At 41.4% G+C, this 15,848-nt stretch overlaps 1 protein-coding gene across 8 annotated transcripts in view; it reads left to right on the top strand.

The window, feature by feature from the left end:
• Positions 1 to 15,848, top strand: part of ncoa2 (nuclear receptor coactivator 2) — a 296,823-nt gene that overhangs the window by 22,172 nt on the left and 258,803 nt on the right. For 6 of the 8 annotated variants that reach the window (XM_033019338.1, XM_033019334.1, XM_033019337.1 and 3 more), the window contains exon 2: positions 2,405 to 2,553. The exons of the other annotated variants lie outside the window; for them this stretch is intronic. The gene's annotated coding sequence lies outside the window, so the exon portion shown is untranslated. The remainder of the gene's footprint in view (positions 1 to 2,404; positions 2,554 to 15,848) is intronic. 8 annotated transcript variants of the gene reach the window in all.

A 15,848-nucleotide genomic window follows, 5' to 3' on the forward strand; every position in this document is an offset into this window, starting at 1 on the left:
TGAATTTTGCAAGAATACTGAGGGTGATTTAAATCTAAGCTTAAGGGATCTGTCGCGTGCTCTGTCGGTTTCTTGCTGCCCTGAGTGCGTTTGTGTGAATGTGAGAAGAGACGAACTCATGCCAGAATATGTTTACACCAATTAATCTGTAACATAGAAATTTAGGTGATGTAGTGTAATTTGTTTTTGCATTGGTGCTGGTGTTTGTAGCTTAGCCTGAGGGCCATTGGGAGTTTTATTCAGTAGTTTGTTTTGTCCTTGCTTGTGGAATGCCCCACCCAGCAGTTCAATGGGAAACTCTTAACTCGGCAGTATTTGGAGTTAATGTCTTGAGTAAAATCTGGTTGGTTTAAAAAGAATTGCTAAAGGTGGGCGGTGTTTGGTAATGTGGATTATGAACCCTTATTGCTACCGAGTATCATTTTCAGCTATATAACTTTAAATCAATTGAACCATTAGGATTGAAAATGCATAGTTTTAATACAGTTAATGTACAATAAAGTGGGCCAAGTTTTTGTACTTTAAGTAAAATATTAGATTGAAATAAAGGATTGATTAAACTGAAGAAGGGAGCGGAGACTGCAGGACCTGGAGCTGGGGCGGCTGCCCGGAGCTGATACTGTGGCGGGCCGTCTCGGAGCGGAGACGGCGTTCCGGCTTTCGGCGGCGGCGACATCACCACGGAGGTCCGCTGGACTGGAGAGCGGCATCTTCGGCCTGGATCGATCGCCTCAGCGCAGAGGGAGAACAAGGAGGGAAGAGACGGAGACTAAGACTTTGCCTCCATCACAGTGAGGATGTGCTTGGTGAACTCACTGTGGTGGATGTTTAATTTGTGTTTATTGTATGTTTTGTTATTATTGATTCTGTGTATGACTGCAGGCAACATAATTTCGTTCAGACCGAAAGGTCTGAATGACAATAAAGGATCTATCCATCTATCTATCTATCTATCTATCTATCTATCTATCTATCTATCTATCTATATTATAGGGCATGGGAAGTCAATACTTAAATTTAGATTAATGAGTCTCTATAAACAATGCCTGCTCTAGCCTGTAAACAGTGAATCGAATCCCTGGTATGAGGGTCAAGAGCAGGTTACCCGCAACTGAGATCTTACAGATGCAATGTGATGCATTTACAGAGGCAAGCTTTTTAAATGTGAAATTTATCAGGCTAAATTTAATTCTAGTTTTTGAAAGGTTAATGTGAATTTTGCTTGCTCCTTTGTATAACAATGGAGCAATCTTGCTTTTCATTGAAGAATCAGTGGGTGAGGCGCTGATCCTTTGTCCTTTTGCAACATTCATCATCACAGTAAGGTGGCCTGTCTTTTTCACCATTGTGTACTCTGTGAAAATGCCTCTGCATGGACCATATAACCCCTCCCCTGCATGTATTATCCAGTCCTGATCACGCTCGCCAGTCCAGATGTTCATTTCCAGTATGTTTGCTTTTCCAACAGTCTTTCTCATGGTCCAATCCCTGCAATGTCCCTTGTTCTTGATGTAATTTGCATTAATGTCTGTACGCGGCCCCTGTCCTGCACTTTTTCTGTATTGTCTTGTAAAGTCTTTGTGTATTAACTATGAAGGGGCATTGCTGTTTAGATGTTGATTGTTTTAATACTAGATTTTTGATAGATTCTTTGTTTAATTTTGATTTTGTTAGTGTAACTGGAATTCTATGTTCAAATGTATCAATTATTAATAGCCAATGTTTGGAAGCTGTGTATGGCATCGTAGAGCAATAATTTTGCATTGCACATTTCCTTAAAATGCCACACAGAACACAGCTGGCTGATAGAAAATATAATTTAAAAATCAAAGGATATCTTTTTTTTGGCACATTTGTAACGAGAATCATATCAGAGCTTTTGAAGGTGCATAGGATGCAGCCAAAATTCTGAAGGAGGAAAGTGGCATGGGAAGCTAAATTTGTGGCTAATGAATCAGGTCTTTAAAACACCTAAAGATGTGAATGAGCAATTGATTTAGGGACTAAATTAAAAAAAGCAGGTGTAAAATGACTAAGGTGTACCTAAAGAAGAGTCAGATCTAATGTGATAATTAGTGCAGGAGCAGGCTTTTTGGCCAACAATGATGACAATGTAAACTAATGCTGTAGGCTTATATCCCTCCATTCTCTGTTTGTTCAAGTATCGTGTCAAAATGCTTTTTAAAAAAAATAAAAAAATTAAAATTGTAAGTAACTGGTTCGAACACCTCTTCTGACAGCATATTCCTGGAACCCAGCACTTTTATAAAAGAAACCTGCCTCATAAATCTCCTTTAAACTTTCCCCCACTCCTTATCTCTCCTTAAACATAAGTCCTCTTGTATTTTATATTTTCACCCTTGGAAAAATACTCTGATTTTCTAATTTGACATGCTTCCAACAGGTTGCCCACAGCTTCTGCTCCAGGGAAAACAATCCAAGTTTGACCAACCTCTCCTTATAGCCAACACTCTAATCCAGGCAACATTCTGGTGATCCTCTTCTGCCTCTCTCTAAAGCCTCGACATCCTTCCTGCACACAACGCTCCAAATGTAAGTTGAATTGCATGGAAAATATTAACAACAAGATTGCCATTCATAATCTTGAGAGAATTAAATGTAGCATTCTTAAACTGAGACGGCAGAACAATTCCTCCTATATCTAATGTTATTTTTTCAGTGCTGTGAGGTGGATATTGAGGTGGAAATGAATGGTAGAGAAATCTGAAGCACCCACAGGAAAATGTTTTTGTGGATGTTGGATATAGAGTTGAAATTGAAGTTTCAACTTTGTGGATAAGGGATATAAGTAGATGAAAATAAATCAGTTTGCAATTGCTGATTTTGTTACTATATTTCATATAGATGTTATTTAATAGATGTTATTTCAGTTTGCACGGTAAAAAATTGCAACGGCAGTGGTGTCTCGGTTGTACTTAGTTTGATAGAGAAATTTGTGGGTTTGTGTACATCATTTATCCTGAGACATTAGCCTTGTAATGAGCTTGATTGTTCACTATAGATCCATATGCCAGACTCTTGTCCTATTGGTTCAGGAAAATTATTTTGGTGGGGTTAGTGGAATGTAGGGCTGAATGACTCAAAATTCCTCCTTCAAATAACTGTTCAAAATAATCTTGGGATGTGACCATTTATCATTTATTAGCAAGTTTTATCATTTATTATCTTTTTCCTAGAAGAAAATGGTATACTTACAGTGGCTTGCAAAAGTATTCATACCCCTTGAACTTTTCCACATTTTGTCACGTTACAACCACAAATGTAAATGTATTTTATTGGGATTTTATGTGATAGACCAACACAAATTGGCGCATAATTGTGAAGTGGAAGGAAAATGATACATGGTTTTCATATTTTTTTACAAATAAAAAACTGAAAAGTGTGGCGTGCAAAAGTATTCAGCCCCCTTTACTCTGATACCCCTAAATAAAATCCAGTGCAACCAATTGCCTTCAGAAGTCACCTAATTAGTAAATAGAGTCCACTTGTGTGTAATCTAATCTCAGTATAAATACAGCTGTTCTGTGAAGGCCTCAGAGGTTTGTTAGAGAACATTAGTGAACAAACAGCATCATGAAGCCCAAGGAACACACCAGACAGGTCAGGGATAAAGTTGTGGGGAAGTTTAAAGCAGGGTTAGGTTATAAAAAAAATATCCCAAGCTTTGAACATCTCCCGGTGCACTGTTTAATCCATCATCCGAAAATGGAAAGAGTATGGCACAACTGCAAACCTACCAAGACATGGCCGTCCACCTAAACTGACAGGCCAGGCAAGGAGAGCATTGATCAGAGAAGCAGCCAAGAGGCCCATGGTAACTCTGGAGGAGCTGCAGAGATCCACAGCTCAGGTGGGAGAATCTGTCCACAGGACAACTATTAGTCGTGCACTCCACAAATCGGGCCTTTATGGAAGGCAAGAAGAAAGCCATTGTTGAAAAAAAGCCATAAGAAGTCCCGTTTGCAGTTTGCCACAAGCCATGTGGGGGACACAGCAAACATGTGGAGGAAGGTGCTCTGGTCAGATGAGACTAAAATTGAAGTTTTTGACCTAAATTCAAAACGCTATGTGTGGCGGAAAACTAACACTGCACATCACCCTGAACACACCATCCCCACTGTTAAATATGGTGGTGGCAGCATCATGCTGTGCGGATGCTTTTCTTCAGCAGGGACAGGGAAGCTGGTCAGAGTTGATGGGAGGATGGATGGAGCCAAATACAGGGCAATCTTGGAAGAAAACCTGTTAGAGTCTGCAAAAGACTTGAGACTGGGGCGGAGGTTCACCTTCCAGCAGGACAACGACCCTAAACATACAGCCAGAGCTACAATGGAATGGTTTAGATCAAAGCATATTCATGTGTTAGAATGGCCCAGTCAAAGTCCAGACCTAAATCCAATTGAGAATCTCTGGCAAGACTTGAAAATTGCTGTTCACAGACGCTCTCCATCCAATCTGACTGAGCTTGAGCTATTTTGCAAAGAAGAATGGGCAAAAATTTCAGTCTCTAGATGTGCAAAGCTGGTAGAGACATACCCCAAAAGACATGCAGCTGTAATTGCAGCGAAAGGTGGTTCTACAAAGTATTGACTCAGGGGGGCTGAATACCTTTGCAAGCCACACTTTTCAGTTTTTTATTTGTAAAAAAATTTGAAAACCATGTATCATTTTCCTTCCACTTCACAATTATGCACCACTTTGTGTTGGTCTATCACATAAAATCCCAATAAAATACATTTATGTTTGTGGTTGTAACGTGACAAAATGTGGAAAAGTTCAAGGGGTATGAAAACTTTTGCAAGCCACTGTACATTCCTGCCGAACTACAGTAAATAATTTGATTTGAGTACTGGCTCTTACTTTGCGATGCAGAAACAGACCACCAGGCCTCTGCTTGTGTTATGAAAGATTTGTCCTGCTTTGTTGTATCACAGATTTATTTTACATAATAAATATATCCACATTATTTTCTTTTACCCTTTGGATGATTACCATGTCTGCCATTATTAGCTGCCAGATTAATTGCCTCAACCATTCCACATGTTAACATGTTCTACATTTTGTTGCTGAGTTTAAAAAAAACTTCCACTAAAGATGGCTAGTTTTGGGCTCCTTCATTATATGAATGCATTTTCTTTCTGTCTATCTTTCAAATTCCATAATATACTTTTTCTGTCTCTGAATGAATTATATTCCATAAAAAGCAAATCAGAGTCATTTATTTGAAGCTTTTATGTCAGTTATCCTAGATTCTTTTCTTCAAATGATGTATGGAAAACTTCTGGTATGTTGTTTTTATTCTCAAGGAATGATAGAGGGAATATATGGGGGTAGAGGTTCCAATTTCCTGTGACTCAGATTAGGGATGCTTATTTTGTATCTATTAAGTTTCAGTATTTTCTTGCGATGGGAGGAAGATGGTGTCTCTCCACCTGGCACTATACATGTTTGGGACAAAGACCCATCATTTATTTATTTTTCTTCTGTACTCCACAATTTAAGATTTGTAATAGAGAAATCACATGTGGTTAAGTGTGACATTTTCCTTCTTTTCGTGTCCAATTTGTTACAAATGTTAACTTCGCTGTCATCGTCTGTCCTGAAAAGGATGGAAGCTTCCGGCGACAATCAGTGGTAGCCATCACTTGTCACAATAGATGATTGTGGTAGCAGAATTAGCTCAGGATACTTCCAGTTTCCAGCCCCGCAACGTGGACGCTTCTGCTATGGGGCCAGGTGCACATTGTCAAATTTTAATAAAAGGCATTTTTATACATTTTGTTTTCACCATGTAGAAATTACAGCTGTACTTATCCATAGTTCCCCCCCCCCCCCCCCCCCCCCAATTCAGGGCACCATAATGTTTGTGACACATGGCTTCACGGGTGTTTGTAATTGCTCAGGTGTGTTTAATTGCCCCCTTAATGCAGGTATGAGAGTTCTCAGCACCTAGTCTTTCCTCCAGTTTCAATCGCCTTTGGAAACTTTTATTGCTGTTTATCAACATGAGGATCAAAGTTGTGCCAATGAAAGTAAAATAAGCCATTATGAGACTGAGAAACAAGAATAAAACTTAGAGACATCAGCCAAACCTTAGACTTATCAAAATCAAATGTTTGGAACATCATTAAGAAGAAAGCGAGCACTGGTGAGCTTAATAATCGCAAAGGGACTGGCAGGTCAAGGAAGACCTCCACAGCTGATAACAGAATTCTCTCCATAATAAAGAAAAATCCCCAAACACCTGTCCGACAGATCAGAAACACTCTTCAGAAATCAGGTGTGGATTTGTCAATGACCACTGTCCGCAGAAGACTTCATGAACAGAAATACAGAGGCTACACTGCAAGATGCAAACCACTGCTTAGCTGCAAGAATAGGATGGCCAGGTTACAGTTTACCAAGAAGTACTTAGAAGAGCAACCACAGTTCTGGAAAAAGGCCTTGTGGACAGATGAGACGAAGATTAACTTATATTAGAGTGAAGGCAAAAGCAAAGTGTGGAGGAGAGAAGGATCTGCCCAAGATCCAATGCATACCACCTCATCTGTGAAACATGGTGGTGGGGGTGTTATGGCCTGGGCATGTATGGCTGCTGAAGGTATTGGCTCACTTATCTTCATTGATGATATAACTGCTGATGGTAGTAGCATAATGAATTCTGAAGTGTATAGACACATCCTATCTTCTCAAGTTCAAACAAATGCCTCAAAACTCATTGGCTGGCAGTTCATTCTGCATCAAGACAATGATCCCAAACATACTGCTAAAGCAACAAAGGAGTTTTTCAAAACTAAAAAATGGTCAATTCTTGAGTGGCCAAGTCAATCACTCGATCTGAACCCAATTGAGTATGGCTTTTATATGCTGCAGAGAAAACTGAAGGGTACTAGCCCCTAAAGCAAGCATAAGCTTGAGATAGCTGCAATACAGGTCTGGCAGAGCATCGCCAGAGAAGACACCCAGCAACTGGTGATGTCCATGAATCGCAGACTTCACGCAGTCATTGCATGCAAAGCATATGCAACAAAATACTAAACATGACTACTTTCATTTACATGACATTGCTGTGTCCCAAACATTATGGTGTCCTGAAATGTGGGGACTATGTATAAACACCACTGTAATCTCTACATGGTGAAACCAAAATGTATAAAAATGGCCTTTATTAAAATCTGCAATGTGCACTTTAACCACATGTGATTTATTTTCTATTACAAATCTCAAATTGTGGAGAACAGAGGCAAAACATTTTTTTTATGGGTCTTTGTCCCAAACATGTAGAGCACTGTAAAACATAAGCTAGATTGGAATAATGACGCATTGATTAATTGAATGTTCATTTTATTGCCTTTTAAAGATCTTGGTGTGAAATGGCTGCTATAATTTGCCTACAAGATGGTTTCTGAAAGTGAAAGAAAGTGAATAATATTGTTTTTAAAAAGTAAATATTTAATGTAACAATTATCATTAGATGTGATATCTGGATATTAATATTATAAAGCAGAATTATTTTGCCTTTAGAATTTGGATATAATACGTGTGTTATATGAACAGCTATTTGGCAATTACTGTAATGACTGCAAGGAAAGTAAACTGCAAATCTGCTTTGTCTTTTACTCTTCATGTGGGGATGGGTATACGGTCTTGTCAATTACTGCCATTGATTTAATCACCAAAGGATGCCTTTCACGAGCTGCAAGCATCTCTAAATTCACTTCATATGGCTGAACTTTTCAATTTAGAATCTTACTTGTGCTTGCTGGTCACGGCATATTATTAGTGATAGATGATGCACGGTCAGGTCATAATGGTAGGATACCCTGTTTCCTTGTTCTCCATCCCACAGGAAAAAAAACAGTGCATATCCTTCCATTGTCCAATGGTTATTGTGGAAATCATATTTTCCCAGTTTTATACCATGACTGGGAAGTATTCCCTCAATGCAAGAGTATTTGGTCAACAAAGGGACCCTTATTTCTTCAACGGTACAGTTAATTGGTGTTGGTATGTTATCCTGCAATTATTCATCATGCCCAGGCATCATCTGTGTACCTGCTAGCATGTTTTATTAATAGAATCTGTTGTCAATCTATTTCGTAGCCCAATAGACTGAGGCACCGGTATTGCCCCATCTATAATTGGCTATTCAGCACGATGTTTTGACACCAGATTTGATCAAGTTTGAGCAATACTCTCAATCAAGAATTATTTTTGTACCAGGAAAGTTGGACTTTGTACTGATGGAGTCTTCAAACGCATTGACAAGTTTTGGAATATGAATTTATAATAATAATAATAAATTTTATTTATGGGCGCCTTTCAAGAGTCTCAAGGACACCTTACAAAAATTGAGCATGTAGAGGAAAAACATGTAAGGGGAATGAAATAAATAGTAGAGACATGACTAGTACACAAAGTAAAGACAGAATTCAATACAAAACACAGTATGAGGCAATTAATGCACAGATGAAAAGGGACGGGGACGTGGGGCTAAGGATAGGCAGAGGTGAAGAGATGGGTCTTGAGGCGGGACTGGAAGATGGTGAGGGACACGGAATTGCGGATCAGTTGGGGGAGGGAGTTCCAGAGCCTGGGAGCTGCCCTGGAGAAGGCTCTGTCCCCAAAACTGCGGAGGTTGGACTTGTGGATGGAGAGGAGACCGGCTGATGTGGATCTGAGGGACCGTGAGGGTTGGTAGGGGGAGAGGAGGTCAATGAGATATGGGGGGGCCAGATGGTGGAGGGCTTTGTAGGTGAGGATCAGGATTTTGTAGGTGATCCGGTGGGAGATGGGAAGCCAGTGAAGTTGTTTGAGGACTGGATTGATGTGATGCCAGGATTTGGTATGGGTGATGAGTCGGGCGGCTGCGTTCTGGACCAGTTGGAGTCGGTTGATGTAGGTGGAGCTGATGCCAAGGAGAAGTGAGTTGCAATAGTCCAGTCCGGAGGAGATGAAGGCATTGATGAGTCTTTCAGCAGCGGGCGGTGTGAGAGAGGGTCTGAGTTTGGCGATGTTGCGGAGATGAAAGAAGGAGGTTTTAATGACATGGCGGATGTGAGGCTCAAGGGAGAGGGTGGAATCAAAGATCACGCCAAGGTTATGGGCCTGGGGAGATGGGGAGACAGTGGTGCCGTCGATGGTGAGAGTGGGGTTATTGATTTTGCTGAGTGTGGCTTTGGAGCCTATGAGGAGGAATTCTGTCTTATCGCTGTTTAGTTTGAGGAAATTATGTTGCATCCAGGTTTTTATAGCTGACAAACAGGAGTTGATATGGGAGAGGGGGGGGGGTTGTGGGGGGATTTGGTGCCAAGGTAAATCTGGGTGTCATCAGCGTAACAGTGGAATTCCAGATTGATGTGGCGGAGTATCTGATCAAGGGGGAGGATGTAGATGATGAAGAGGAGGGGGCCGAGTACGGAGCCTTGGGGAACGCCTTGAGTGACTGCGGCTGTAGCAGAGGTGTGGTTGTGGAGAGAGATGAAGTGGGATCTGTTGGAAAGGTAGGAACGGAGCCAGCTGAGTGCAGAGCCTTCAATGCCGAGGTCTTTGAGTCTGGTGAGCAGGATGTTATGGTTCACTGTATCGAAGGCTGTGCTCAGGTTGAGGATGATGAGGATGAAATTTATGATAGTTTCTGTACCGATTTGTAAAATTGAAGTGTTGTAGCAAACAGGGTGGAGTTGCTGCATTACAGCATCAGGGATGCAGGTTCGATCCTGACTACGGGTGCTGTCTCTACGGAGTTTATACGTTCTCCCTGTGACCTGCGTGGGTTTTCTCCTCCCACACTCCAAAGACGTGCGGGTTTTTAGGCTATTTATATTGGCATAATTATAAATTGTCCCAAGTGTGTAGGATAGTGTCGGTGTGGGCATCGCTGGTCGGTGTGAACTCGGGAAGAAGGGCCTGTTTCCACGCAATATCTCTAAACTAAAGTAAGTGCAGTAATACTAAAGGACATTGAGTCTGCACATCATCTTGCTCAAGATTAATTTTTTAAGAGCAACAACATAGTTTCTTTGCATGAGAATGTCAAGTGCGTAGTCACAATATGAAAGGTGGTTTTATATACGGTATTAAAATTTGGTCTCTGTTAAATATGTGATGAAGTCCTAATAAATATTAAAATCTAAAAATATACACATCTTGATACAACTCATTTTAGTACAGTAAATAACATGATTCCTCCTTTTGCAATCTGATTCACCACGCACATTTGAGCTGTTTTTTCACTTTTATGCGATTTGTTTTTGTATATGCTGGAACAGCACTAACAATGCTTGCTTCGGGTCAGTGTCTATCCTGCATAGAAATCCTTTAATGTGGAGGGTACAGCATCCCTTTTTATAGGAAGAAAATTCACTTACTTGCCTTGGCCTGCAAATTAGCTTGAGCTTAGGGATCTCTTTTATAGGGTTTACTAGATATTTAATCAGTTAAATCACATGATGGGACTGCATAACCTCTATTAGATTCCAAGAAAATGTAGGATTTATAATGGTGTAAAATCTCTCCAGTTACTATTAATAGACAGCACAGGCTGAGAAATTAACAATAACCCTGGAACATTTAACTATAGATATTTTAATTTTTGTTGTCTTAATATACACTTGGTACTGAGTAAACATTTTTCTTGGTGTCGAATCACATACGCTCCCAAAAATGATTGCAGGTATTGCAATGAATAATTCACCAACCACTGTTCCAATGAATGCAGACAGCACAGGGTGGCGCAGAGGTAGAGTTGCTGACTAAAAATACCAGAGTCCCAGGTTCGATCCTGACAATGGGTGCTGTCTGTATGGAGTTTGTGTGTTCTTCCTTTGACCGTGAGTTTTCTCCAGCAACTCTGGTTTTCTCCCACATTCCAAGATGTACAGGTTTGTAGGTTAATTGGTTTCTGTAACGTGCAATTCTGTAACTAGTGTGTATGGGTGATCGCTGGTCAGCGCATATTCGGTGAGCCAAAGGGCCTGTTTCATGCTGTGTTTCTAAACTAAAACTAAGCACACTACAATGAGTAGGCAATACAAAAGTTGATGATTTCAGCATAGGTAGAATTCACTCTACTAATGAGTGCCCAGAAGTGGGTCCAGTTGCGTAAGTAACAAGCACCAGTTAAAAATCTAAAGAAGAGTCCCAACCTGAAACTTTACCCATCCATTTTCTCCAGAGATGCTTGACCCATTGAGTTACTCCAGCATTTTGTGTCTCCCTTTGGTATAAACCAGCATCCACAGTTTTTATTATTGCATTCCAGTTAAAATGTATCTGCTCGGTTTAAACCCAGCCTGCTTTTCTTAGAGTAGGCTGAAGTCATTGCAACTGTGATTGCTACTGGGCAGAAGCCTCCTGGCACAGCAGTAGGTTGCTTTTTCTGCTGCTGCAGTGGAGATCTTGATATCGAAGGTGTAGAATATCTTGATGATCTGCTGGAATGCATCTTGTTGATTGTGCGCAATGCCGCAGGGTGGCCTGACTGTGGAAGGAGTGAATTCTTAAAGTGACAAAGAGGTGCCGTCTAAACATGCTGCTTTGTTTTGGATGACATTGAGCTTCTTAAAAGCAGTCTGAAGAAAGGTCTGCACCTGAAATATTACCTATCCATGATTTACTCCAGTACTTTGTGTCCTTTTGAGCTTCTTAAAGTATTGTTCAAGTTGCATTATTTCAGGCAAGTAGCTATTGTTCCTTCACATCCCTGAGTTTTGTCCAGAAGATGGTGGCAAATCTGTGGAAAGCCAGAGGAGGAGACACCTGCATCCAAAATGCAACCCTGAACTGACATGGTTTCTCATCTGTAGTATTTGAGTATGGTCTGGTTACGCAACTGGCACCTAGATTTTGGTGGTGTGGGTCGGACTCTGCACAATGTCAATGGAAGGTCATTAGACTATTATTGGTGATGGTACTTATGAGGTGTGAATGTTACTTGCTACTTAGCCTGAACCATATCCTGGTTTCGCTGCAAAGTTGGCTTGCAGCCACACAGGCTCAGCTTGCTGCCAGTGTGTCTGACATTAATAGTGTTCCAAGGGGTTTGCAGTATGCCAAGTGGTCCAGCAAACTGTCCTGCATAAGACCAAGCCTTGGGAAAGTTCTCTGGAGGGAGAATCTGCACGATTGCGATCCAACCATTGCTGTTCTGCCAATGGCCTCGCTGTTGCCTGCTGACCCAGTTGTGGACCAAGAAGTCCTTGAGCCTGGAGCTGCTGAAAAGTGATGTACCTGAACAAAGGCCATGGGGAGTGGTGCTTAGTTGATGCATCGGTGGTATTTAAACATTTCTAAGTTTAGTTTGGAATCCTAATTTTGTGTTGCATTTATTTTGCTGTTGTGGAAACAGAGGCCAGCAACTGAGGGCAGGTAAGATGGGAACTATTTGGGTAATAGATAGGTGCTCGGCATTTTTTAGACACATGAGGAAAGTTGGCAATTGACATTCCAACCAAAGGAATTTATGTAAGTAAAACAAGAAATATTTGAAATGATAAGCAGGTCAGGCAGCACCTGCTCAAAGGAGAAACAATGTCAACGTTTTATAACTGACCTCTCAGAAGAGCTGAACATTCATCTTATGATGAAGGGGATCACCTTGAAACATCAGCAATTTTTTTTTTCTCTCTCCATAGATGCTGTCAGGTCTAAGTATTTCCAGCCTTTTCTGTTTTTATTTCAAATGTTCAATATTGCTTTATATTACTTTGGTATTTCAATATTATATAATAGGCATATGTGCTATGTGATCATTGCTTAATTTGTACAAACAGCACCCAGTTAATGCATTGGTTTTTCAAAGAATGCTATCTTAGACCTTAAACTACATAGAGAATGGACAATTTCTCCTCTTCACCTCATACTATCTAATGCTAGAGGCCATAAGAATAAGGCAGCTGGGCCTTCTGAGACTTGCCCAGATTTAGCAGTATGAATAAAAGTTTGATCACCTGCAGGTAGCAATGAACTTGCATATTGTACGAGAAAATCTGGGTCAGTTTATGCATAATTGGTATTGTACATTTAAAATGTTTTCAAAGTTATCTGCATTTGAGGTCCACTTCGGATACTGGCAAATTGACAAAAATCATCGACACAAAGTCAGTCACCCAAAGGAAAGCTCTATTATTGCAGAAAATATTTATTTGAATGCAACAGACATATCAACAAACATGCCTGGTCCTCTGTATCATGTTGAAAGAACCTAAACCGTAGGATGACAATAAAAAGAAGGGTCGTGATCCAAAATGTTGCCTATCCATTCCATCCACAAATACTGCCTGATGCACTTAGTTACTCCAGTACTTCGTGCTTTGCTCAAGATTCTAGCATCCTTGTGTCTGTATAATTTATTCTTTATTTCCAGTAATTTTTATTTATATGGAAGTATAAGATATTTACATTCAGTAATAAAAGAACAAAAGCAATTTACAGATGCTGAAACAGAAATGCTAGAAATATTTAACAGGTCTGTCGGCAGCTATGGAGAGATGAGTTAGTTATTTATTGAGGTCTGTGATCTTCCATGAGAACCCCAAAATAAAGGAACAGCAATGGTCATTCTAACAAATAGTGTATTCTCCATGAATCTTTCAGTGATGTTACATGATATATGGATTCATGTGCGGGGAACACAGGCAGGCGATGTTTCTTCCTTCCCTGAATTTGCTAGTTTGTGCTTGTGGTATCTTACTCAGTTCTCTATTCTCTGTGGATAGACTGAATCAGTAGCCTGCTGTCTGTTCGGCCATCACTTCCAAGACAAATAATGTTTTCACCAGTTTCCAGCAAATGCTTATCACAGTAACGATGAGCATTGAAATCCCGAACTGCCTTCCATCGTCTCAATTTGCTTCACTCTGCCAAAGAGACAATAGGTGCAGGAGTAGGCCATTCAGCCCTTCGAGCCAGCACCGCCATTCAATGTAGTCATGGCTGATCATCCACAATCAGTACCCCGTTCCTGCCTTCTGCCCATATCCCCTGACTCCGCTATCTTTAGGAGCCCTATCAAGCTCTCTCTTGGAAGTATCCAGAGAACCGGCCTCCACTGCCCTCTGAGGCAGAGAATTCCACAGACTTACGTGTGGAAAAAGTGTTTCCTCATCTCCGTTCTAAATGGCTTACCCCTTATTCTTAAATTGTGGCCCCTCGTTCTGGATTCCCCTAACATCGGGAACATGTTTCCTGCCTCTAGCGTGTCCAAACCCTTAATAATCATATATGTTTCAATAAGATTCCCACTTATCCTTCTAAATTCCAGAGTATACAAGCCCAGCTGCTCCATTCTCTCAGCATATGACAGTCCCGCCATCCCGGGAATTAACCTTGTGAACCTACGCTGCACTCCCTCAATAGCTAGAATGTCCGTTCTCAAATTTGGAGACCAAAACTGTACACAATACTCCAGGAATGGTCTCACTAGGGCCCTGTACAACTGCAAACTTCTGAACTGATTTTGGGATCCACCAACGATTCATTGGCTGCGATCAGTCATGGGTCGGTATAATTTTGGTCCTGTGTAGGATCAGAAAATTCACCATACAGGAAGCAGCCATTTGACTTATCTTGTTTGTTCCATTTTAAAACGTCAAATCATGTCTTTCAGTATGAAGTCTGCAGCCTATTGTTATTGGCTTTAGAAGCACAATTCCAATTACTTAGGGTGTGGCTTAGTATTATTAGGGTGACAAACTGGCACAGCAGTAGAATCTGAAGTAGGGTCGCGACATGAATTGCTTCTCATTGCTTCTCTCCAGAGATGCTGCCTGTCTTGCTGAGTTCCTCCAGCTTTTTGTGTCTAACAGCAGTAGAGCTGCTGCCTTACAGCTCCTGAGACCCCGGTTCAATCCTAACTATGGGTGTTTGCTGTATGGAATTTGTATGTTCTTCCTATGACTGGGTTTTCTCCTGGTGCTCTGGTCTCCTCCCACATCCCAACGATGTGTTTGTTGGATAGAATTAGTGTATGGAGTTACTGGTTGGCGCAGACTCGGGCTGAAGGGCCTGTTTCCACACTGAACCTCTGAAACTACAATATTAATCAGATATTTAACCTGTAACCTTGGGTGGATTTTGATGTACTAAAAGAATAAGCTCATCAAATATAACTACATCTAATGCAGGGGTCTGCAACCTTGTTCTGCATAGGGGCCAGGAGGCATGTCTGAGTGGATGGCGGGCCACATCTATCACGTGTACATATGGATCCCGCCCCCGGATGGCAGGCATCAAATCACATGATGACGCCACCCGGAGCACAGGCCCCTAGTTACGGGCGCTCACAAACATGCTGTACCTACGTACTATTGCCTTGGCTCTGTCCTGAAACGGTGGCTCAAATACTCATACTCACTCGTCCCTGGCCTATTGATAACCCCGATCCCGACACAGAAGATGGGCGGCCATGCCGGCGGCTTTGTGTAGGATGCGGTACAGCCAGAGCTCTGTGCTTGGCGGCCTGCGCCATTGCGGCCGCCAGCGCAGGCCTCCTTGCATAACCGTGCCTGGGCGCCGTGGCCTCGGGCCCGGGAGGTACCGAAGATGACAGAAGTCTGCGGGCCGGATAATGACAGGAAAAAAAATACGTCTGCGGGCTGGATGATTCCGCGTAACAGGCCGCATTCGGCCCGGGGGCCGTTGGTTACCGACCCCTGATCTAATGTATAGTTGAGAATGGCTAATCCTGGCGGTTCTCATTTCTAATTCGCTCCTTCTCAATCTATATAATGCAGGAGACCCTCTCTGATGTAGTGTTTGTGATGTAATGCTGGGAACTCCGTTCATACTTGTGAAAGAAACATCCTACTAAATGTCAGAACAAATTA

Source organism: Amblyraja radiata, chromosome 4, assembly GCF_010909765.2.
Source record: "Amblyraja radiata isolate CabotCenter1 chromosome 4, sAmbRad1.1.pri, whole genome shotgun sequence".
In the NCBI taxonomy this organism is placed as follows: Eukaryota; Metazoa; Chordata; class Chondrichthyes; order Rajiformes; family Rajidae; genus Amblyraja; species Amblyraja radiata.